Source organism: Lissotriton helveticus, chromosome 4_1, assembly GCF_964261635.1.
Source record: "Lissotriton helveticus chromosome 4_1, aLisHel1.1, whole genome shotgun sequence".
In the NCBI taxonomy this organism is placed as follows: Eukaryota; Metazoa; Chordata; class Amphibia; order Caudata; family Salamandridae; genus Lissotriton; species Lissotriton helveticus.
In genome coordinates, this window is record NC_136063.1 from 1356044256 (window position 1) to 1356068670 (window position 24415).

Here is a 24415-nt window from a genome sequence, read left to right on the forward strand (position 1 = left end):
CTCTCACGTGCTGCCTCTGATGGAGCTGTTCTGTGCAATGGACTGTTGACGCACTTGGCCCCTCTCACGTGCTGCCTCCGATGGAGCGGTTCTGTGCAATGGACTGTTGATGCACTTGGCCCCTCTCACGTGCTGCCTCTGATGGAGCTGTTCTGTGCAATGGACTGTTGATGCACTTGGCCCCTCTCACGTGCTGCCTCTGATGGAGCTGTTCTGTGCAATGGACTGTTGATGCACTTAGCCCCTCTCACGTGCTGCCTCTGATGGAGCTGTTCTGTGCAATGGACTGTTGATGCACTTGGCCCCTCTCACGTGCTGCCTCTGATGGACCTGTTCTGTGCAATGGACTGTTGATGCACTTGGCCCCTCTCACGTGCTGCCTCTGATGGACCTGTTCTGTGCAATGGACTGTTGATGCACTTAGCCCCTCTCACGTGCTGCCTTTGATGGACCTGCTCTGTACTCTACAATGCCCTGTTGATGCTCTGATACTGCATTCTGCCCTCTCGTTACCTGCCTATGATGTAGCTGCTCTGGTGCCCACTTTGCCCATGCTCACGCATACACTGTGATTATACCCCTATTTTGTACAATAAAGGTAGTCTATCAAGTCTCGTGGTCTGTCGTTGTCATTCCTGCTTGCGTACTACAAATGTGTATTCGTATATGCTTCTCATCAGTGGTTTCGGTAACATGACACTCCCCCTCCCTACGTCACGTCCCTTGCTGGTATTCCCCTCCAGACAGCCAATGGTTTGTGCCTTACCTGCGTCGTCGTCCATAGTGGGCCATGACTAGGACGTAGTGGATCGCGAAGAGCATCGGGAAAGCGTGTAGCGCTGGGTCCATGGTGGTGGTCAGCTTGCGGTGGGTATCTCTGCTATGTCACCTATGTTCGCTGTGGGGATTCCGCCGTGTTCAGACAGGTTGTTTTTCCGCTGTGGTTTTATGTGAAGTTTCCGCCATCTTGATTTGGGGGACGGTCTTAGACGTCAGTACGTACGGCGGGGCCTCCGGAAGTGTTCCTTCCGCCACGTGGTCGTGTGTAGTTCGGCGGCGGTGCGTCCTTTTCCGTCGCGGACGGAAACTTGACACGTTTTCCTATCCTGATATGGCGGACGGAGTATCCGCGGCTGGCGGACACGGAAAAGGCTTTTTCCGCCTACTCCAGGGCCGCGGTGGCTCTTCCGTCCGCCATCCTAATGAGCCCCAAAATCTGCATCCATCTATCCATGTGCTCCGTAAATTCCGCGTTTAAACCTAATTTCCGGTCGTATGTAAAGTTTAGACATTTAGGTCTGTAAAGTCAACCCAGTAGTTCAAATACAATAGGAGCATGATCCGATGTAATTCTTGGATAAACACTTATTGTGGCCCCGCCCAGTAGTGAAACAGGTGCAAAAAAATAATCAAGTCTAACCAACTTTTTGTGGGGGTAGGCGTAGAATGTAAATCCACTATCTTGTCCCCTCAAACTACCCCACACGTCTACTAACCCTTGATCCCTTACTAAATTATAAAGTGCCCTATGAACTTTCGGTTTCCGCCCTCTATATTTATCAAAGCCATCCTGAAGTGCTCTATTTGTCAAATTAATATTGATATCTCCACATATCACCACCGGCTGCGTCCAGGTAGCCAATTCAGAATTTATTTCACTCAAGGCCCCAGCGTCATCCACATTAGCTCCATATACCGTACAAAGCGTTACCTTTCGCCCTTCAAGTTTACACTCTGCTATGGCCCACCGCTCATTCTTATCCATTAATTTCCGACCTATATTAACATAATTTTATTTAGCAAGGATTGCTACTCCCCTTATCATACTAGATTGACCGCTTGCAACAATTAATGAATATCCCAATTCCTTTAACACCTCCCTTTTAGACCGTGGGATGTGAGTTTCCTGTATACACAGTACGTCTGGGCGAATATGTCTCAGTTCAGCTGCTAATTTTTGTCGCTTTATTGGATTATTCAGCCCAGACACATTCTCTGAGCAAATTCTTATTCCTTTAATTGACATTTTCAATCAAAAAAACAATTCTCGGAGGCACTTATCCTTTCTGATCCACTGATTATAATCCATCGAACTGACTTTTACAAAAATTACATAATTCTAGTGTTAGTCGCTGTGAAAAAATGTTCCCCCTTTTTTAAGCCCCCCTCGTGCTGCCCACCACCCCCTGTCCCCAGTGCCCCTACCCCCCTCTACCTGCCCCCCCACCCATTAGCGAGGCTTTTGGACTTATGGTCCTCTTGATGCGAGCTTGCCCACAACCCCCTGCCTTTACCCGCGGAGCATAATACCAAACAAACAGCCCATCAAAAAAATACCATCGGAGAAAAGAAAAGAGCAGAGAAGGAGCAGGAAAACCATCCATAAGTAGCTTCAACTAATAATTTCATTAACCTGTATGCTCAGACCACTTAATTAAATACAGCCTATATTACATTGAGCCCAGAAATTCTTTAGCAGAAACAGTTGTCGTAAAAAAGCGGGTGCGCTCCTTGTAAATTACTTTCATTTTTGCAGGAAACATTAAAAATGCCTGCGCACCCTTAGCTTGGAATTCCGGGATTAACTGTCGATACTGCCAGCGTAATTCAACTGACTGCTTACATAAATCAGGGCGAACAAAAAATACACAATCAAGACCATTTATTTTCTTGTCCGGTCTCGCTTTCAAAAATATCTCCTCACAAGCAAGGAAGCTGTTAAACGCCACTAAGATGGCTCTCAGCTTCTGATCTCGCTGATTGGTTCTAATAGAGAATGGAAATCGGTGTGCCCACTCGACCTCCCAGTCCCAGTCTCATTTTGTGACTTCTGGTAGTGCTTTATTTATTAACTCAATTATAAACCCTCGAGGGTCCGACCCCTCCTTCTTTTCCGGAATTTGCAAAAATCTCAAATTATTTCTACGGGACCGATTTTCTATATCCGCTAGTATCCAGTTGATATCTTCTTTAATAGCCAAGTGTGTCTCAATAACAGTCTTTTCTTGCGCTAGTTCATCCTCCAGGGTCGATATACGTGCCTCCGCTTCGTTTGCTCTTGAAAGAAATTCGGCATGTGACTTAACCAGCCTCCTGACCGAGTTCTGCAATTTTCGACAAGAGTTCTGCACTCTCAAACTCTCTTCTCGAGTTTCTTCCCTATGCTGCATGATAGATTGATAGATCAGGCCCAGTGAAATTTCTTCCAGCTCTGTCCCTTGGTCAACAACATTTTGATTATCCTCCACTGCAGTATTTCCCATATCCACTTCCCCATTCCCATTTCCACTCAAGTGGAGTTTCCTCACTGTTCAAGAGTCAGTCTCTACCTGATCCTCAAGGTCAAAACTACTATGCATACTTCCATCCTCCATACTCATGTGGGTCACATACTGTTGAAGAAGATCCTCTGAGGAGGACATTGAGTGCTCTGAGAGGGAGTAGAAATCAGCAGAATCGGACTCAGTAGCATGAGTTATGTTCTCCTGACTGCATGGGATGCCCCCTCTGGGGTTAAGATGGCTTTCCTCATTTACCAGAGAGACTGGGGCAGTTCCACCTGCAGCCATTTGCCCAGTATTAGTGGCTGCGGTTACCCTGGCAGCTCCATCTGTTATTTCCTCAATAATTTCAGTCGCCTGTGCTTCATACTGGATATTAGCCGCCAAGCCCCCCTGTGCCTCCTCACCATTCAGGCCAGAATTCTGATCAGGCACTACTACTTCCCTCTCCACCGAGGCTCCAGGGCTAACCACCGCTACTGCCACCTGAATTTTACTCCTCTGCTGCTGTCTATCCAGGTCCTTGTTTTTTGCAGATAGAAATAACTCTGGGATTTTCTTCCCTGTGCTCGCTGCTGCCGCCGCCACTTTAGCCTGAGTAGCCACTGCCCCAGACCCTACCTTACTTTGAGTATCAGTCTCAGTCTGCGTGGCTCCTTTCACCTGGTTCGCCACCTCCACGCCTTCCTGCAGCTCTGCATTCCCCTGAACTCGACCTCTCCTCCGAAGATTTTTTGGCGGCATCGCTCTCCGCTGTTCTCCACGCTGTTCTCCTAGCCGTGAACCGTCCACCGACGTGCTGCTAGCCGCTGCCCAGGTGAGCCAGGGGAGCCGCTTCAACAGGAACGCCCACCGGCTTCTCTGTGTGCTCCGCGCTCCCGAAATCGCCAACCGCAGCAGCAGCATCCGCGCCTGCAATCTCCGCACACCAGCGCAAGCCCTCGGAAAAGCTCTCGGAAAGCTAAGCAAGTCCAGTGCAGGCGAGTCCGAGCCACCTTTCCCCTCTCTGCTCCGCTTACTCCGACAGACAGAAAGTGCCCCGCGAGGTCCAGCAGGAGCAGCTTGCTCACACGTCCATCACGGACGCCATCTTGCCTCCAAGATGCTTTATAGGTCTTAGCGCGTTTCTGCTCCATTTTGTTTTGGTTGATCAGCTGCAGTATTAATTTTTCCGAAGTGGAGATTTCCATACATATGTCATAGTAGATGCAGGAATTACTCCCCCATATATTATGGCAAGGATGGTGGTACCTTAAATATTGTGCTATTTGTTTCACTCTCTAGTTTCGAAGATAGATAATCTATGTCCGCGAAGTGCTCACTGTATATTCAAGATATTCAGACTTTTTCTTGATTTTGCCTTTGCTTGATTAAAAAATGTTTCAGATAATATGATGGCTAATCTTAGCAAAGTAACGTCAGATGTGTATGTTTCTAATCATATATTTTGAAATGACATCTTTTAATTTCAGTATTATTGTTGAATCTGTGCCTGTAGTTTCTTTTCTATATCATTAAAATACATTGCTACCATCTGCTGCGTTTGACTGTCACTGTTCTATAGCACCAAAAACAAAGTTCAAATGTAATTTGCATTTATTTAACGTGTATTCTTCAATGGCCCTTTTTTACTGACACAAGTTTTTTTCTTCTTTTTGTTATATGATTCAAAGAAAACGATGCACTTGCTTCGCATATGCTGCTCTACAGTAAAACACAACTGATGCATTTTCCAATTGTTCTACATTCACAATTGATAAAAATGACTTCCTCAGGGGTATGTTTAGTCTGAGAAAACAGTCTGAACAAGAAACGTTGCATGTTACACATTTGCCAGTGAAGCGTGCATGTTGAATGAATAAAGACAATCTCAAAAACTCAAATTGGAATTCGATGCCTTCAGATCTTAAGAGTAAATAGTATCTGCTCTCCTTTCGCAAAGCTCTAAAAACATGACTCTTTAACATCTAGAAATGCATATATCTGATCACATGTGACATGTTCTTCCGGAAGCTTTATCTCCTAGCCAACCATGGATAGTACAGCGCTTCCCAAAGTAGAGACCTCAAAACTGCCATCCAGTTGCGGGTCCTATCCCATGCTAAGAGAATCATCATGCTATTGACCATCTTTCCTGAGATTCATCTGCTTGGCCTGAGGAGGTTGCTACATAGAGGTGCCAATCTCATCAAAGAATTCCAGAAACACAATCGGTTGGCACCAAGGGGCATATTTATAAGCCCCTATCGCCACCACAACTTCACTTTTCAGGACGTTATGGTGGTGATAGGGGATTCTCCTTATTTACAGGCAGTGTTAATCCACTTAACATGGCTTAACGCTACCTTGTAAATAAGTCACCCTTTCACGCTGTACTAGCGTGAAAGGTGAGGGTAATGGGATCTATCTCAACACCCATTGATGTTGATGCAGCACCACATTTACAAGTGTGGCATAAATATGGGTCAGCGCCAAAATTAAGACCTGGGAAAACCTGATCTAACCCTGGCGCAGCGAGGAGAAATGTTTAATTTCTCCTCATTTTTTGCTGTTTCTAGGTGTGCTGCATGGTGCAAATTGCTATTGATTGTTTATATGCGGGAAGGAACACCTTCGACACATACACAATCTTCCTCTGCAACACAGACGCCCTTGCACTATGGTGCAAGGGTGCTTAGATTGGTGTTAGGCAGCTACATTTGGCACTAGCGCAGGGGGGAACACAGGGCTGCACCATATTGTTGTAAATATGGTGCAGCCCTGCATTTCAGAAGTGTCAGAGCGTGGCATTAAGCCAAGTAGGCTAACGCCGCACTCTGTCACTTCCGTTGTAAATGTGCCCCCAACTCTTTCAAATTCCCATTGGCTTCTTCAGCCCACCAGTATCCTTTCAGGCTGCATAGTCTACAAGGCAGATAACGGTGGCACACTATTGTTATGGCAATCAAGACTAAGACATCTGCAAGGCAGACAGCACTAGTGTCACTAGCTGGGAAACAAAGGAATGTAGGAAATAAAATTTAGATGCTAGGTTTTATTTCTTTTCCTTTTCTGTGAGGAATGGAAAGAAGAAAGACGCAACTCCAGCAACACCTCACTTCAGTGCTGCTCAGCCTTGCTGCACAAATTATCTTGTATCCCCCGTAAACAACTTCAGCCTTGTGTTTCTCTTCCTACCTGCTAATTCCACACCTCCACTTTTACTAAAGATATTGCATCGCCAGCCCTTCCTTAAGTATAAACCTGCCCTGAATCACTAAACTGCAATCCTCTCTCCTGCGGCCTGCAACCTGCTCCAATGGAAATTCAATGTTTCCAGTCAATTTACTTCAGTATCCTTCCTCACCTGAAGCTTCTTTATTGATAACCAAGTAAACATGGACACAAAACCAAAAAAGACTCACTGAGGCCAAAACTTTATTTGAGAAGTTATATTGCATTATTTTTAATCTCTGCGTTGTTTTAAAAATACAGGCATGTTTTTAGAGTCTTAAAAAAAAAGAGTTTGTTGGAGTTGCCAGGTAGAGTTATCATCATTACGAGGCCTACTTCGTCTGGGAGTGTGTTTCTTAACAGCATGTTTAATATGTTGCTTCTTCAAGGCAAAACACAATTTGTATAGATGGTTCAAATGATTCGTTATACATCACACACAAAACAGTAACTCAAACTTCTTTGGAATTAGTTATCAGGAACCACTTTTTATGTCGAAAAATTAACAGATTTCCAGGGGTCAATTTATCTATGGTATGGCTAATGTTTATCAGGTTTGAGGCTGAAGGGGCAGGCACTCCAACATATATACGCTACCACTGAGTGTGCTGATCCACAATTCACTCGGCGCTTCTCTTCCGGGGATGTGGAACGAGGCAGTAACGCTGTAGCCATTTGAGCTCTGGAAGAAATGGCGGCTCTCGTTGATAATGGCGGTGAAGGACATGAAAAATTGATGGAAATAGATGTTTGCTGGCCCCCACCCCAGATTATAATCTGCCCTTCCTAGTGTTTCTTTTGACAGTTGTTCCTGGGGGCATATTAGCAAGGAGTAGTGATATTTATCGCTAAATGCGCTCAGCGCATTTTTTTTTTATCGCTGCCTATCGCCGGATATTATCACAGAGATAACGTGCTATTAGCAACGTTTATCTCCAATGCGATGAAATATCTGGCGATAGCGTCTCAATGCGAGAATATCGCTGGAAATCCAGCGATATTCCCGCATTAACACCAATGGAGTCTTAAAGTGATAATCCACCCCCCATTGACTATACAGGTAAGTCAACTTTTTAGCAGGCATTAGATTCTAGCGATAATCGTGCTTAGCTAATAGGCGATAGCTGTGTTAGCGACTGTTTTCAGACGCTAACAGTTTGGGTACACCCACTTTGCATGTCATTAGCGATAAATATCGCTGATATGCAAAGCGGGCCCCAAACCTGTAGCTATCGCCTATAAGCAGTCGCTAACTGCTGTTAGTGACAGCTTGCTAATAGAGCAATAAAAATATTGCAGTTTTAGCGGGAAAAAGTCCCGCTAAAGCGGCGATATTGCTCTTGCTAATATGCCCCCTAGTGCATGTTTGCTGGTGGAGGTTTTCGTTCCAGCCCTGCTTTTTCTTCTGCAAGGTGATTGCGTTAAGGAGGAGTCCCCTGGAGTCTGCCGTTTCCTGAACTGGGTCCTTTGGCAGATCAGCTAGGCCATGGATATCACCTGGTCCAGTCTTACCTTTTTATTGGGGACATTTCTTCACAAGCATTGCGGTAAACCCCTTGAGGGTGTTGTTTCCTGTTTCAAGCTTGTGACCACATATCTCCAGGGCAGTTCTGAGGGGCTATCAGGTTTCACACCAGGGACAGCCATCAAAGGGTGCCATTATTATAAGGGTACCCAGGTAGTAGGTTGGTGGTTAGACCCCTCCTCCCTTGATCCATTTTATGCTTGCCCTAAGGATTAAGAGATCTTCTTGGTTTACTATAATGGGAAAGCATTTTAAATGTTCTAATATTATGATGAATGCGGACACTGCTACCAAACACAAAACCAAGTCAGCACTGCTCAATGAAGACAGCATTGGCAGCAGCAAGGGCAGAGTGCAGACAAAATTCCTGGTGTGGGTCAGCAGCAGTAGCAAATCCCCTAAGCTTGGAGGAAGATTTATTGGACCAGACTGGTGGCTGGGAGTATTAGGTCAAGTTATGCAGAACATCCTGCAGGACCCTGTGCAAGAAGAACTATTAGATCTGTTCAATAATAGCAGGAGGATAGGTGACAGCAAAGAGATGGCGCCACCTACTGAGGAAGGAGACAAAAATGATAGCCCTTCTTCTATAGCGTTGTTAGCTTTGTTAAAAAGGGGGAAAATCCCCATGATGTCAAATCATATAGACCTATCAGCTTAGTAAATACCAATTATAAAGTCTTAATAAAAGTTTGGGCAAACCGAATTACGCCTGTTGCCCAGAAGATTATCCACACAGACCAGACTGGCTTCCTGGCAAGAAGGCAATTGTCTTCCAATATGTATTTTTTAATATATGTTATTGTTTTTTTGTACACCAATCAGATACTCGCTCTTATAATGTTGGTAAATGCTGAGAAAGCAGTCAACCTTGTCAGTTGGGATACCCTTTTTATGAGGGTGGGATTTCCTAGTTGAATTATCAATATGTTATGTAATATATATCAAGGTGCACAGGACCATATCTTCGTGAACTCCAGCAGAGCTGAAACTATAGAAACAAATTGGGGAACTCGGCAGGGCGGTCCCTTGTTGCCTGTACTCTTCACCTTTTTTACCAAACCATTGGCAGCCAGGATAAGCGCAAATCAGGGTATAAAAGGACAAATTATGGTATGCCCAAACTCAAATTGTTTACAGACAATATAATTTTCTATCTTAGGCCAGAAGAAAAAAAACATAATGACGATCTTGGCCGAGTTCGAGCAGTTTCAATAAATCGGAGGTTACAAAATTAATTATAACAAAAGAGAAATATTGATGTTCAATACTTTAGACGCTATCCTCCCAGGTAGTCTTCAATGCCCAGATGTCTTGAATAATCCAATTCGATACCTGGGGGTATATATGTAAGTAATTCTTATGCCGAGCTCTACAAATTAAACTATAAGGCTATGTGGAAAAAAATTGAGACTTAAAGTTATCGGCTGGGTTGCCCATATCAAAATGTCAAGTTCACCTTTACAATTTTTTTTATTTATGATTGTCCCAATACAAATCAATACAGCATATTGTAAAGCACTGGATGCACTTTTTTGACTGTTTGTTTGGGACCAAAAAGTTACCCAGGATAAAATATCCAGTTCTGCAATAGGAGATACATCTGGTGGGACTGGCATTGCCCCAGATAAGTACACATTACAAAGCCTCTTTCTTAGATATATTGGTCGCATAATTGATTTTAAGGGATCTATCGTTTTTTTCTGGACTAAAAGGTGAAGGAAGCTGGATCACAGCTCCCGGTCTTCATAAAGACAGCCAAACTCCCCAAAAGAACCAGGTATTAGACGCTACAAGAGTTTCGTACAAGACTCCAGTCTTTTTACTCTATAAATGCTACAACAGCAGGCTATGAAAATTTGCAGTTAAGGGAACATAAGGTTTTGCAAATAGCTTCAGTGAGTTGGGCCATTTTCTGCTGGGTGGGAGATGCATCACCTGGCAGGAATGTTAAGCTAGGTGTTGGGAGCATTGTACACTTTTTTTTTTAATTCATACAAATTACGCATCTAGTGAAGAAATCCTGTGCTGGCCCATCATCACTAACGGCTGCCCTACTCAAAGCAAGGTTAAGTGGGGTGGGTAATTAGTATAGATTTCTTCAGAGTCAAAGGGAAAATCATCTTATAAAGAATTTCATAGCCAAAATTACTGATACAACGCAATTTTCATTTTCTGAGGTCGACTGGCAACTTGGTAGCACAGCCTTAAGTGCTACCAATTTTAAGCATTTTTTTTAGTCACAATGGCTGGCTTATTATACTCCTAAAGCCCTCCATAGGATGTACCTCGAACTTGAAGATAGATGTTTCACTGCCGGCAATCTGGTGGAGGAGATTGGCTTCACACGTTCTTCACCAGACCAATGCGGACCCAATTCTGGGAAAATATATTTGATGCTCCTAGCAAAGGCTTACAGAGCAAGTCGACCCCGAGGCAGAGATGGCAATTTTTGGCTTGTTAAAACAGAGGCAAACTTTGACAAATATAAAAAAGCCAGGAAGCTTGTATTGCTGTCTCCTCCTTAGTGGCACGATCCTTGATTGTCATGTGTGTCATGTCCTGACAGTGAAATTATCACCATTTTGTTTTGACTGCTGAAAGGCCATCTTGCCCATTAGAATACAATGGGAAGGCTGCGCAATAGGTTTTCCAGCCTATCGTCCCAAAGGCTTAAGATGGAAAGGCGAAGTTTAGTATGCCTGAACCCACCCTGCAATAACACATCATAATATGAATATGGTTTTCTTTAAACATTTTTGTGTGTCTCTGCCTGGTTGTGGAATGACTGGCTGGATTTTGAAGCGATAAGATCTGGGGAATGCCTTGACCCAGGGGAGGAGGTGAGGAGGTGAGACAGCACATGCTGCATCTGGAGTGTAGGGGGAGGAGAAGCCCCTAGAGGTGAAGAGGCCTGGGCTGGTGCTATAAAACAATTTTCCCATCTCCTGCTGAGTGATTGAGAATCCAGACCCCCACTAATCAAAGGAAGAAGGTGTCACTGGTAGGGAGGCACCCAGAACTGGTTTGAGCAGGGGTCAGTGCTCCCTGTAACACAATGACTTCAATGCCATTGAGGGGTATAACTATGTGAGCTGAAGCCCCTGAAATTTGGAGAATGGCTTGATCAATTATGAACAAGACTGGAGCGAATTCCTGGTCAAGAGCACCTTTGAAAAGGAAGAAACAACTGAAGAGACTGATGGATAGGACTGCTCTTGCTGTGTGATCTGGGACTGACCTTCAGTTTGCTATTTCAACCAATGAAAGTCTAAAGGGATTTTGCTGTGTGCTGTTTCCCCCTGCTTGAAGGACGTTGTGGTGTGCTGTGTTCTGAAGTAACTGTCCCCAAGGGCCTGAGGTGAGATTTCTTCCTGTTTGGAAACACAGGAACACAAAAGTTTCCAGAGAAGACTCTCACAGACGCTGTGTGTGATTGTGCTCTGTCTAGCCTGACACCGTCCTAAGTTGTGTCCTGTGATCTTGGGCATGTGGAGCTCCAAAGGAGACTCAGTGGCGCAGTGTGCATGTGCTTGGTGCAGCCTTAGTCCTTTGAGAGGATCGTCCTGTGAACATATGCACCAGGAAGCCAACTAAGCCTCAGCAATGCGGTGTGTGTGTGCTTGGTGCAGCCTGCAACTTTCGCGTGGATTGGCCTGTGATCATACACACCAGATGGGCAAGTGTGTCTCAGCGACGCTGTGTGCATGTGCTGTTTGCAGCCTGAGACCCTTGCCAAAGGTGCCCTGTGATCGGGGGCATCCAAAGATCAAGCGTGTCTCGAGCGATGATGTTTGAGTGTGCTTTGTACTGCCGGGACCTGCGTAAGTTGTGTCCTGTGATTGTGGGCACCAGAAAATGAAGTGTGTCTCAGCAACGTTGTGTGCATGTGTCGTGTGCAGCATGAGACCCTCGTGAGGAATTGTCAGGTAATTGTGCACCCGGAGTCCAGTGAGTCTCATTGACTCTGAGTGCGAGTGTAATGTGCAGCCTGGAATTTTCCCATTGCCCGGAAAATCAGAGACATTGCATCAGAGGCCAAAGTCGCTGGACGAGGATAGGGGAGTGCGTTGGCGCCCCCCCAGGTAACGTGTGTCAACTCCTGGGGCAGGGCGCGGGCTCAGAGGGAGACACTCTCAGCCTCTTTCTCTGTCCTTCAGCGCAAGCTTCTACTTCTGCTCAGATCGCGGCCCGTGTGCAAAGGAAATGGCAGCACCGGGGCAGGAGTGCGAAGCCTCATTCACTATGTTATAGCTTACCTGTGTGGGGGGGCAACTGTAGCCGGAGACTAACTGCAAGTATCACGAGAGGCGGAAAGACCGCCGGAGGCACCTTGAGCAGTGCTGGAGTAAATACTTATTGTATTAGTCCTGCATAACCGAGTATCTGATGATTGTATAACGCATTGCCTTATCTCTACACAACAAACTTTCTGTTGGTCGTATTGCCCATTGCATTAGTTTTGCATAACAAACTGCCTGATAGGTGTGTTACGCCTTGTCTTAGTCCTGCATCATGAACTGCCGGATTGTCATATTACACATTGCATTAGTGTTGAATACCAAACTGCCTGATATATGTGTTCAGCATTGCATATAACTGTATTACACGTTGCATCGCTTTTTCCTAACAGAGTATCTGAAGGGGACCGTACGCATTGCATTACAGGGGCATAACAGTTTACCACGTTGTTGCATTACACACTGCATGAAAGTAACAGTACAAATTGCCACATAGCCGTATTACGATCTGCATTATTCTTATGTTGTGAAATACCTGATTGTTGCATAATGAACTGCATATTACAACATTAGGATCACATAGGAGTGTTTAGTTGAGCTCAATAGTAATAGGCCAGTGGGAGCTTTACCCCGATGCATATGTTGGTATAGTATTATATGGTTGCATCATATATCTTTTTATAAACATATACTTACTTTTCTAAAAAAAAGTTGTGTGGAGTCTATTTTTGGCATCATCACTGGATTACTGTGAGTGTAATTGCAAATACTTTGCACACTGGCCTTGAAGATAAGCCTGGCTTCTCGTGCCAATCTACCAAGGGGGTGGAGCAGGGGCTATCTCTATGGGCGACCTGTCTTTGCCTAACGTTGGGGGTTCATGATTCCCTGTTTGGCCTACGGTATCTACCTCAGCCAACCAGGGAACCAGGGATTCTAATATTTTGGCGCCTGTGCGGTGGGAATTCCTAACATTATTTTGGTAATTAATGCTGTAGGAGTCGGATGTGTATTTGCAAGTTCACTCACAGTGATTGGTGTACATCACAAATTTAGTAGACCACTGCGCAACCACATATTGTGATTTTGATTTGTTGGTTTTATTTTTGTGTAAACCTTTAAGCCACACATCATGTCGCAGAGGAGTCAAGGAGCCGGTGAGGATACAGAATTAGAGTTCAACATTGAGACATTGCTTACCTACAAATTTAATCGGTTGAGGCAATTCTGCAGAGCTTTGGCATGTTCCATGAAAAGTAGCACTAAGAAGGAGGAGCTGCAGGTGGCCTTGAGGGCCTGATGGGAAGCCAAAGGGACTCAGGATTAACCCTGGGCGAAGAACTACGCTCCGTTCGCGGAGCTTGCGGAGTTTTGGCAACTCCGCGTTCTACGGAGAACGCGAAGCTGTCGATTACTCCGCGATCCGGTGCGTAGCGTAGTTCTCGCGCGCTGAATAACATTATCGCGTGCGCCGGGGGTAAGTTTGCGCGATATTTGACGCGATCACGCACTTTGGCAGTGCGAACGAGAATAAGGGAACGCAAGCGGGCGGGACAAACCTCTTGAGTAACTTAGCGCGCTAGCTATCTCGAGCATGCAGGCAGCGCCCCGAACACGCGCACCGCGCTCCCAAAGACGAAAAACGGCGCGCGAACGGGTCTAGCAAGCTACTACGCATGTCCGCGGAGCTACGCGAAGGTCGCGGAGTGCAACTGCGTCTTCGCGTAGCTCCGCGGAGTGCGGCTCCGCGAACTACGCCCAGGGTTACTCAGGATGCGGGTGATGTTGAGGTGGATGAGGATGACCCAGTGAATGGATTTGGTCCACAGCCTTTGCCAGTGGAAGAACCAGCTTCAAGGGTTGGTAGGGGAAACATCCTTTACAACGCAACTTTTACCACGCAGTGCCTTTACGACGCAACTTTTACAACGCAAACCATTACAACGAATTGCACTGGGGGCGCTCTAGGATAGGGAATGTGTTTAATGTACTATCCAACACCTTCCCTACTATCCACGGGGACTGGAGTTGGAATAGTAAATTAAACAATTCACTATCCAGCGCCTAAAAGCACTATGCGTTGTAACGGTATGCGTTGTAAAAACAGCATTGTAAAAGCATGCGATGTAAAAGCATGCGTTGTAATGTCATACATCCGCTGGTAGTAGCCATCCAGGTAGGAGTTTTTTACCAGAGAAGTTGGAGAAAAACCAAAAGGTCCAAGAGCATGAGTTGGAGGTGTTGAAACTTAAATCTCAGGCAGAGGTAAAGAAGCTGTTTATTGGAAGTGAAACGCGAGCAGAGGAGAGCTGCAATCCTCTCGCCCTGGAAGTGAAAAAGTTTCTCTTAGCTCATAAGTTAAGCATGAGGGAACGGGACATTAAGGTTAAGCAGGCTGAGTCCAGTCCAAATGGTGGCAGCATACAACCAGTGCCAGTGGGGAAGGTGTACATTCACAAGGATTTAGTGCGAGATTACCAGAGGGGTGATGATATAAATGCGTGGTTCACAGCATATGAGATCACACTGATGATGAATGAGGTGCCTGAGAAGCATTGGGGTGGGCCTATGGAAACACTTTGAGGCTTCTGGGAGGGATGTCTCACCCCCTTTGGCGAGGGTAGCAACCCTGACCTATGCCAATATGAAAGAGGCTTCATGCCTCAGGTATGGGCTCACTCCTAAACAATACCAGCAGAAATTCAGAAGCTTCAAGAAACAGGAATCGAGTACTTGGGTTGAGTGTGTGAATGCCTACAAATGTGCACTGGATGGTTGGATGAAGGGCAGCAAGGCTACTGATTTTAAGAGCGTATGTGATTTAATTAGTTGGTCGCACTTGAGTAGTCTGTGTGTTCCAGAGCTGCACCAGCATCTTTTGGACAGTAAGTTGACTGATCCCAGTAAGCTTGCTGAAGTGGGCAGACTGCTGGACCAGTACTCGGGTCCCCAAGGGAGTTAGAGGTACCACTACCAAAAGTGAACAGGGTCCCCTGTAGAAGGTGGGGAAGGACAATGGTAGCCATAAGGGGTTATCTAAAGGGCCCCAAAGTAGTTTCCAGGTGAAAGGGTCCCAGTCCCCAAAGGCTAAGAGGGCTTGGCTCCATAAGGGCAAGGGGGACAACTGAGGTCCTCTCACTTGTTATTTCTGTAAGGAAGTGGTCATATTTACCCTAGATGCCCCAAGAAGTCATCTGCACCCACTGGTGCTCCAACACCAGGATTAGTGAGTGTAGCATTGTGGGAGGAGTTGAGTCATTGGAATGGGGGAGCAATCAGTTATGACCCTGGTCTCATTGGGAGAACTAGAGATGGTCCAGGAAATCTCTCTGACTGAGAATACTAAGAAATACAAGCAGTAGGTGACCATCAATGGACTGAGGGTGGCAGCTCTGAGGGACACCGGAGCTAGTTTGACATCTGTCAGGTGTCAGTGGGTGTCTGAAGAACAATTAATTACCGATGTGCTTCACCCTGTAGTTGAAGCAGACAACTCGGACGCCTTTGCAAGGTGGCGCTGGTTCCCTTTGAGTGGGGGGGTTTCAGTTTCTTTGAAGGTCGATGTGAGTCCATCCCTGCCTGTAAACTGTCTGCTAGCAAATGACCTGGAGAGTTCCCCCTGGAAGGAGGTAAAGTGCCAGGCGTATTTGGAGATGTTGGGTCTCCCTGAGTGGGCTTTTGTAACCACTCGGTCTATGGCAGCCAGTAAAGGTGTTCAAGAGAACCTGGAGTCTGAAACAGTGGCCAGGTGTGTGCCATGAAGAGAAGAGGTAGGAGGTGCAGGAACTTGGCTCCTGCAGTTCCCACGGTCCAGTAGGAGGCTCCCTTTGAGGGGGATGCCCTGGAACCTACGGGGGAACAAGTACCTGAACTGGGGAGCCTTCCTGAGCTTACAGAATGGCAGCAGGAAGGAGGGACCTTCAGGTGAGGAATTCTGTGAGGAGCAGAAGAAGTGCCCTTCTCTTGTGGGTTTGCGGCAACAGGCAGCAAAGCAGGCAGCAGGTGATCAGTCTGGATCACACTTGATTTACTGGGAAAACAATTTCCTGTACTGCAAGCCTAAGGTTGCTGAGCCAGGCTTTGGCAGTGCACTGGTGATACCGCACTGCTTCAGAGCCTTCCTACTGGGGTTGGCTCAGGGGGACATTTGAGGAAGGATAAGACCTTTGAGAGGCATGTCACCCACTTTTATTGGCCTCAAATGCGCAAGAGTGCTGATACTCAATGCAGGAACGGTCAGACTTGCCAGACAGGTGGGAAGAGTGGGAGAAAGCGCAAGCCTACCCTCTAACCTTTCATGGTGGTCAGCACTCCCTTTGAGAGGGTGGGCATTGACATTGTGGGACCTCTGGATCCCAAGACAGCCATGGGCAAGAGGTTCATCCTGGTCTTGGTGGACCATGCCACTCGGTACCCAAAAGCCATCCCTCTCTGGATGGTGACAGCCCTGTGGTGGGCCGTGCACTGATGGGGATTTTCTCCTGCGTGGGGTTGCCCATAGAGGTGGTGTCCGATAGGGGTCTAATTTCATATCTAGGTATATGAAATCTCTGTGGAAGGAGTGCGGTGTAACCTACAAGTTCAACATGCCTTAACACTCCCAGGGTAATTGTCTGGTTGAGATATTTAACCAGACCCTTAAGGGCATGATTTTGGGTCTTGAGGAACCCACGAGCCGTAAGTGGGATGTCCTCTTACCATGCTTGCTGTTTCTTTACAGGGAGGTGCCACAGAAGTCGTTAGGGTTCAGTTCCTTTGAGCTCCTGTATGGGCACCCTGTAAGAGGACACTTGAGTTTGGTGAAGGAGGGCTGGGAGGAAGCCCCTAGTAAACCCCCCCCCCCAGGATGTACATAACTACATGCTGGCCTTCGGGAACCAAACTAGGCATTTCAGGCAACTAGCTGGAAGCCAGCCAGGAAGAGATAAAACAACTGTACAACCAGAATTCCACTCTGGTCGAGTTTCAACCTGGACAGAAAGTGTGGGTGATGGCACCTGTGGAGCCTTGCACGCTCCAGGACAAGTGGACTGGGACTTTTGAGGTGGTGGTGCGTAGGAGTGAAGTGACCTACCTGGTTGACTTCCGGTCTCCTAGGAACCCTTTGAGGGTCCTCCATGTGAACCACCTCAAACCACACTTTGAGAGGTCAGAGGTGACCATGTTCTTGGCTACCGATGACGGGCGGAAGAGGTGAGTGAACCTCTTCCTGACCTCCTGTCAGCCAAAGAGAAGGATGGGTCATTGGATGGGGTGAACCTCTTGCCTACCCTGATCCAAGAACAGCAGAGGGACTGTCGACAGGTATTGGGACAGTCGCCTCCCGGTTCTCCCTTACCCCAGGAGTCACTCATTGTGCATCCATGATGTGGACACTGGAGACAGTGTACCGGTAAAACAAAACTTTTAGAGTAGCTGATAGGGTCAGAGACAGCATCAAGGAGGAGGTTTCCAATATGCTGGCGCTAGGGGTGATTGAGCCATCCAACAGCCCCTGGGCTAGCCCAGTGGTCCTTGTGCCAAAAGCTGCTGCACCTGGTGTCACTCCAGAACTCCGTTTTATGTGGATTACTGTGGGCTCAATGCCGTCACTAAGACTGATGCGCACCCCATCCCCAGAGCTGATGAGCTTGTGGAGCGGCTGGGAGCTGCCCGGTACCTCAGTACCTTTGATTTGACATGTGGTACTGGCAGATTGCCTTGACTGAGGGGGCCAAAGCGAGGTCAGTGTTATCCGCCCCAGAGGGGCACTACCAGTTCAGGGTTATGACCTTTGTTTTGAAGAATGCCCCTGCCACCTTTTAGAGACTGATGAACAAGGTGTTCAGTGGGCTGGAGGAATTCAGTGCCGCCTACCTGGATGTCATTGCTGTGTTCAGCTCCAGTTGGGAGGAACATTTGCAGCACTTCTGTGAAGTGTTGAAGGCCTTGCAGAGGGCAGGCCTGACTATCAAGGCGAGTAAGTGCCAGATAGGGCAGGGTTCCTCGGTGTACTTAGGACACCAGGTAGGGAGCGGCAATGTGGCGCCCATGCAGGCAAAGATTGATACCATTCTGGCTTGGGAATCCCCCAAGACCCAGACAGGAGTGAGGGCCTTTCTAGAACTCACTGGGTATTACAGACGATTTGTGAAGTGGTATGGCACCATTGTTGCCCCCTTGACAGAACTGATGTCAAAGAAACAGCATAAGAAGTTGATCTGGACGGCTGCCTGCCAGACCACATTTGATGCCCTGAAAGCTGCCATGTGTACGGCGCCCATGCTCAAGGCGCCTGCTTTCTCCTAGGAATTTATAGTGCAGACAGATGCTTCAGAGCATGGAGGTGGAGCCATGCTCTCACAGTTGAATGACGAGGGCTTGGACCAACCAATAGCTTTCATTAGCAGAAGGCTATTTCCCAGGGAACAGAGGTGGAGTGCAATTGAGAGGGAGTCTTTTGCTGGGGTCTGAGCACAGAAGACGGTGAGGCCTTACTTGTTTTGTACTCACTTCCTGGTTCAGACAGACCACAGGCCCCTGAGATGGCTGCTGCAGATGAAGAGTGAGAATCCAAAACTGTTGAGATGGTCCACCTCCCTACAAGGAATGGACTTCACGGTAGAACACCGCCGTGGAACGGAACACGCCAATGCTGATGGCCTGTCCAGATTTTCCACCTTAGTGATGAGAACTCCCATGAGGGTGGGTAGTTATCCCCATTTTCGGCTGGTGGGACACTTGTTAGGCCTTGCATTTCTTCGCATCTTACCCCTGACATTTTGCCTCTACCTCCTCTATTTTTGATGCTGTGATGGATATAGTGTTGCCAACTTAGATGCTTCGGACACTTTGCCACTGCTAAACAGTGTCAAAGTGCAAGTGCTCCCCGTGTACAGTGTAATGGTAATTGGTTGTCCAAATTGGTATGTTGTATTAGTAGTGAAGTCCCCAGCACAATGAACTATGTGTGCCAGGGCTAGTAATGCAAATGCTACTTGTGGGCCTGCAGCACTGATTGTGCCACCCACTCAAGTAGCCTTAAAAAGGGAACTCAGGCCTGCCACTACAGGGCCTGCATGCAGTTTGTGAAACTGACATGTTGTTTTGTCAAGTGAACTCACTTGCCAGACCTTACCCTTCCCTTTCTGTGCACCTAAGACATCCCTATGGTAGTTCTAGGGTCCCTCCTGGACAGGGTGTAGTGCATGTGAAAGGTAAGACATGTACTACTGTGTGTGTCATGTCCTGACAGTGAAATAATCACCATTTCGTTTTCACTGCTAAAAGGCCATCTTACCCATTAGAATAGAATGGGAAGGTTGTGTAATAGGTTTTCTAGCCTACCTTCCCAAAGGCTTAAGATGGAAAGGTTAAGTTTAGTATGCCTGAACACACCCTGCAATAACACACCTTTTTATGAAGATAGTTTTTGCATTATGTGTTTGTAAGCCACTCTTTCAGAAGTGGCTGGGTTTTTGTGCTTTAAACATTTCTGTGTGTCTCTGTTGTGGATTGACTGGCTGGATTTGAAAGCAATATTATCTGGGGAATGCCTTGACCCAGGGGAGGAGGTGAGACAGCACAGGATGACCTGCATCTGGAGTGTAGGGGGAGGAGAAGCCCCTAGAAGTGAAGAGGCCTGGGCTGGTGCTTTAAAACAATTGTCCCATCTCCTGCCGAGTGATTGAGAATCCAGACCCCCACTAATGAAAGGAAGAATGTGTCACTGGTAGGAAGGCCCCAGAACTGATTTGAGCAGGGGTCAGTGCCCCCTGTAACACAAATACTTCAAAGCCATTGAGGGGTATAACTATACGAGCTGAAGCCCCTGAACTTTGGGGAATGGCTTGTGCAAGTGTGAACAAGACTGGAGCTACTCAGTGGTCAGTATGTTTTATTAACTGTTCAATTAATTAAAATCTTTACAGTAAAAAGAAAAATCATTACAAGAGATCAATTTAAAAAGGCTAAAAACTATGATTCAGAACCTTAAAACTGGTTGAAAAATTATAATTTGGTTGTTTCGTGTTTTTTTTTTGTTTTTTTTGTTTTGTTTTTGAGGCCTCCACAAGACCCGTATAGTCTTTCCCCAGCATGTGAGCACGTATTATTAATGCCCCATTTGTGCCCTGAAGATGATGTAGTATGAAGGGCTCTTAAACTGCCCTTTGTGGCGCAGTAAGTGTCACTCAGTGGGCGAAATTCTTTTGGAGAGCATGCATGGAGGGCACTGTTGATACAACACTGGTTCGTCGTTGAGAAAAACCCATTAGCTTTCCTCCGCAGGGATTACAATGATCTTCCCCGGGATGTCTCTACTTTCGTCAGCAGCTTTTAAGGCTATCCTGATTTGGTGGATGAGTTTCGCCAGTCTCGCTAGTGCCGTTGTGTTGGTATTTGAGAAACACAGGGCTGATGCTTCGCTGCATGACTTTATACCATTTCTAATGCAGATCGGACGCAGGAGTCGCCGGCGTTCATTGTCAAAATTAGGACAGCAGCATAGGAAATGCAGCCAGGATTCCCTCTTGTAGTGGCACAATCTGCAGGTTGTAAGTTCCCCTTTTCGAGCCCATGCCGGGTTGAATTCCACGATCCCTAGCATGGCCAGCTTCATGAATACAATTTTGCTTTGGGCCTGTGTGGTGAGGGCCTCGCTTAGGTACGGTTTAGCTTTACCTGCCACGTAAGAGTTATTCAACAGGTCTAAGTGATCGCTTTGGTGGAGAGATTTGAGATCTCGTTTGAAGGAGATGACACGCACCTGTTTGTTGACTGCTCTCTTCCAGGCGTTCAGTGGGATGTCCGGCCTTTTTATGCTTTCTTCCTCGATCTTCAAAGCTTTAATTGCGTTGGCAAGGCTGGAGTGACAGGCCGAACCTGGCCCCTCAAAGATTGATTTCAACTGATTTTTTAGGGAGTTAGCCGGTGCCCTTAAAATCCTTAAGTATAACTTTATAATCTCCCCCTGGCACGACAGGTCTGGGCTTGCCAGACCTAACTCCAGCCTTAGCCTTGTGTTTCTGGCTGTCCTCGGAATCGAAAGCACTGCCTTATGCGCCTTAGCTTGGGCTGTGTTAAGAAGGGCGTCCAATTTCACAGGAAAGGCAAGATGACCATAATTAATTGCTGGAAGCAGCTTTGCTCTTAGGACTGTGAGAATTGGGGTAGCGGACGGGCTCATCAGATGCAGACTTAGTTGTTTTAATAGGTGTATAACCTTGCTGGCCTTGGCACTCTGCTGTTTTAGGTGTAAGTTCGCCTTAGCCCGTTCCGTCAACCAAACCCCCAAGTAGTTGTATGAGGCTGCCAAGTTGATTTGCATGTTTCCCAGTTGCCACTGTGCATTTTTTTTCAGGTGGTAGGATCAAAAATGATGACCTTGGTTTTTCCTTGGTTGACTGTCAAGTTATTGGTGATGTTAAAGTTGTTTAATGCGTTCAGGGCACTTTGTAGGCCCACCCTCGTGTGGTCCATTATGACTGTGTCGTCGGCGTACTGTAACACTGGGAGCCTCACACTTCCTAGTCTTGGGGCTACTAAACTAGCTCCTTTTAAGGCCTCTCTCAAATCCGACATATATAAGTTGAAGAGGATGGGGGCCAGCACACATCCTTGCTTCAGCCCATTCTCCGTGCTTATTTTAGGAGATACTGTGTTGGCGCTTGTTTTAACCCGCACCCAGGTGTCCTCGTATAATGATCTTATTGCTCTCAGAAGGTTTGAAGGCATGCCCCAATTTTCTAATTTCCACCATAATCTTTTTCTAACCACTTTGTCGAAAGCTGTGCTGTAGTCTATAAAGCAGCAGAAGAGTGGGGGGTGATTCTTCAGGCTTGCCTGGGCTGAGAGGTAAGCTATCGTCAGAACGTTTTCCATGGTTGATGCCTGTGGCCTGAAGCCAGTCTGGCGCAAAGGTGTTATGTTTATCTCTTCAACCCACTTCTCAAAGTCTGACAGTGGTAGACGAGCGTATGCCTTGGCTTCCAAGTCCAGCAGGGCAATGAGCCTATAATTAGACGGCTTTAGGCGGTACCCTTTTTTGAAAATGGGGACCAGTATGGAACCCCTCCAGGACTCCGGGGTTAAGGCAGTCAAGTGGATGTAATTGAAGAGCGGGGTTAGGAGTGACACCCAGAATTCTGATGCCAGTTTGAAGACCGGTGCAGGAATTCCGTTAGGCCCAGGGGCCCCATCATTTTTCATGCTCTTGATGGTTTTGATGACCTGTTGGACTTTTATCTCGGCTGATGAAGGGCCATGGACCTTGGCCGGGGGTCTATTGTCCATAGGGACCTTGCCTGGTCTTAGGATCGTGACTCCTGACTTTGTGTTAGCTGGATCGGCTTGCCTGGCAGGGTCCACCCTGCCGCATGTTAAGTCTCTATTAAAAGGCGCTGTTACGTATAGTTGTTTCACGTGTAGCAACCAGTCTTTTTCAGACACTCCGTTTTCTCTTGAGTGTCCTCGGTTGCTCCGCTGGTTTATGTATTTCCAGAGTTGTGCTGTATTCCTTTGTTTAAGTAGGGAGAAGATTTAAGCCATTCGTTTTCCATGGTGGCTTTTTTATGTTCCCATAGTTTCTTCCTGAAGGATGACCTCAGCGATGCGATTGATGTTCTCTCTGTTTGACTGCCCCCTCTTTTCTTTTCTGCGAGGGCCTTGCGCAGGAGCCTTTAACATTCTTGTATGTCGTTGTTTGGGCAGGTACTTCCTGGTCTCTATTGCCCATTCAGACTCGGATTTTGGGTCTTGAGGTTCCCACACTTAATTTGTAGATCCTTGACACTGTTCTCCCATCCTTTTATGGGTGAAGGGTCGTCGGTCAGACTCCCTTCCAGTTTCTGAGCCAACCAAGCTTGAAGTACTTTCCCAGTCTTGTTTGACCACTTGATACTCCTCAAGATGCCATGTGTTTCCTCCCCACTGGTCTCCCCAATAGGTTGGTAGATGATGGCGGGCGGAACTTCTAGCTGAAATGCTGCTCTTAGTGGCCTCAGATTGCTTTCCTTCCGGTCTGCGATTTCAAAGTCTTCCATTCTAACCGCCAGCTCTTCACTGGCCATGATGTAGTCAATTCTTGACGTGTCCCGGAAGGTAGGTTGAGGATGCCAGGAGGCCGAGCGACCTTTTTTCTGTACATGAGTTGAGGTTAGCTTGTAATTGTTGAGGTGGTTGTGCAAGGGGGCTACCCTGCCTGAGTCCCGAGGGGGGACTTCAATTTTTTCAAGGTCCTTCAGATTGAAATCCCCAGCTAAAATGACCTGGTGTGATTTATATCTGTTTAGCAGGTCTTCAAGGTTGTGTACCATTGCCTCTAGCTGGTCTTTCATGAGGGTATGTGCTGGGTTGATGTGGCAGTTAATTATTAACAGGCGCGTTGGATGTTTGTTGAGATTCAGGCCTATGATTTGTAGGGCTTGTAGTCCATGAGAATTCAAGTTGATTGGTGTGGCTGCGAGGGCACATTCGTGTTTTATGAAGACCGATAGCCCGCCTGCTGGGCAGCCAAAGAGGTTCCGTTTGATGACAGGGACTTGGAGTTCAGAGTACCCCGCCAGAGGGGTGCTGAACAAGGCCCATGTTTCCTGGAAGCAGATTATGTCTCCGCTTTCCAGGAACTGCTTAAGATTTTCGTTTTTACAGATTTTGCTGATCCCTGCTATATTCCAGGAGATTATGGTTAATTGCTGCTTATGGTTTAGACCTGGGCCAAACTCTGCTCTGACCGGCTGGCTTATGTTGTGGTTAGGAATACAGTGGCCTCCTTCTTCCAAGTCCCTTTTGGTCTGTATTTGGGGAGGTGGTGCGTATGACACGATGATTGTTTTGACAGGAGATCATAATCCCCATTAGGTCCCTTTGGCCCATCTGGCTTCTATCCGTGGGTCCTAAGCTTTTTGTCCCTTGCAGTATTGACCAGGTGGCCTTGTCCCCTGGGTCTGGGGCCATGACGTGTGGGTATTTTGGGTGTGGAAACACCTGAACTTCGATGCCACACTCAGCAAGTTGGGTGTAGTTATTCATGATAACTTGTAGTATTTCTTTATTCTTCTGTCCCACCACAGGAATTTCACCCATTCTAAGTCTCCTGTTTGTATCATATCTAGGGTATCCAGATGTTTAAAGAGACGTAGAATATTGCTTCTATTCAGGATGTCATGCTGTCCTGT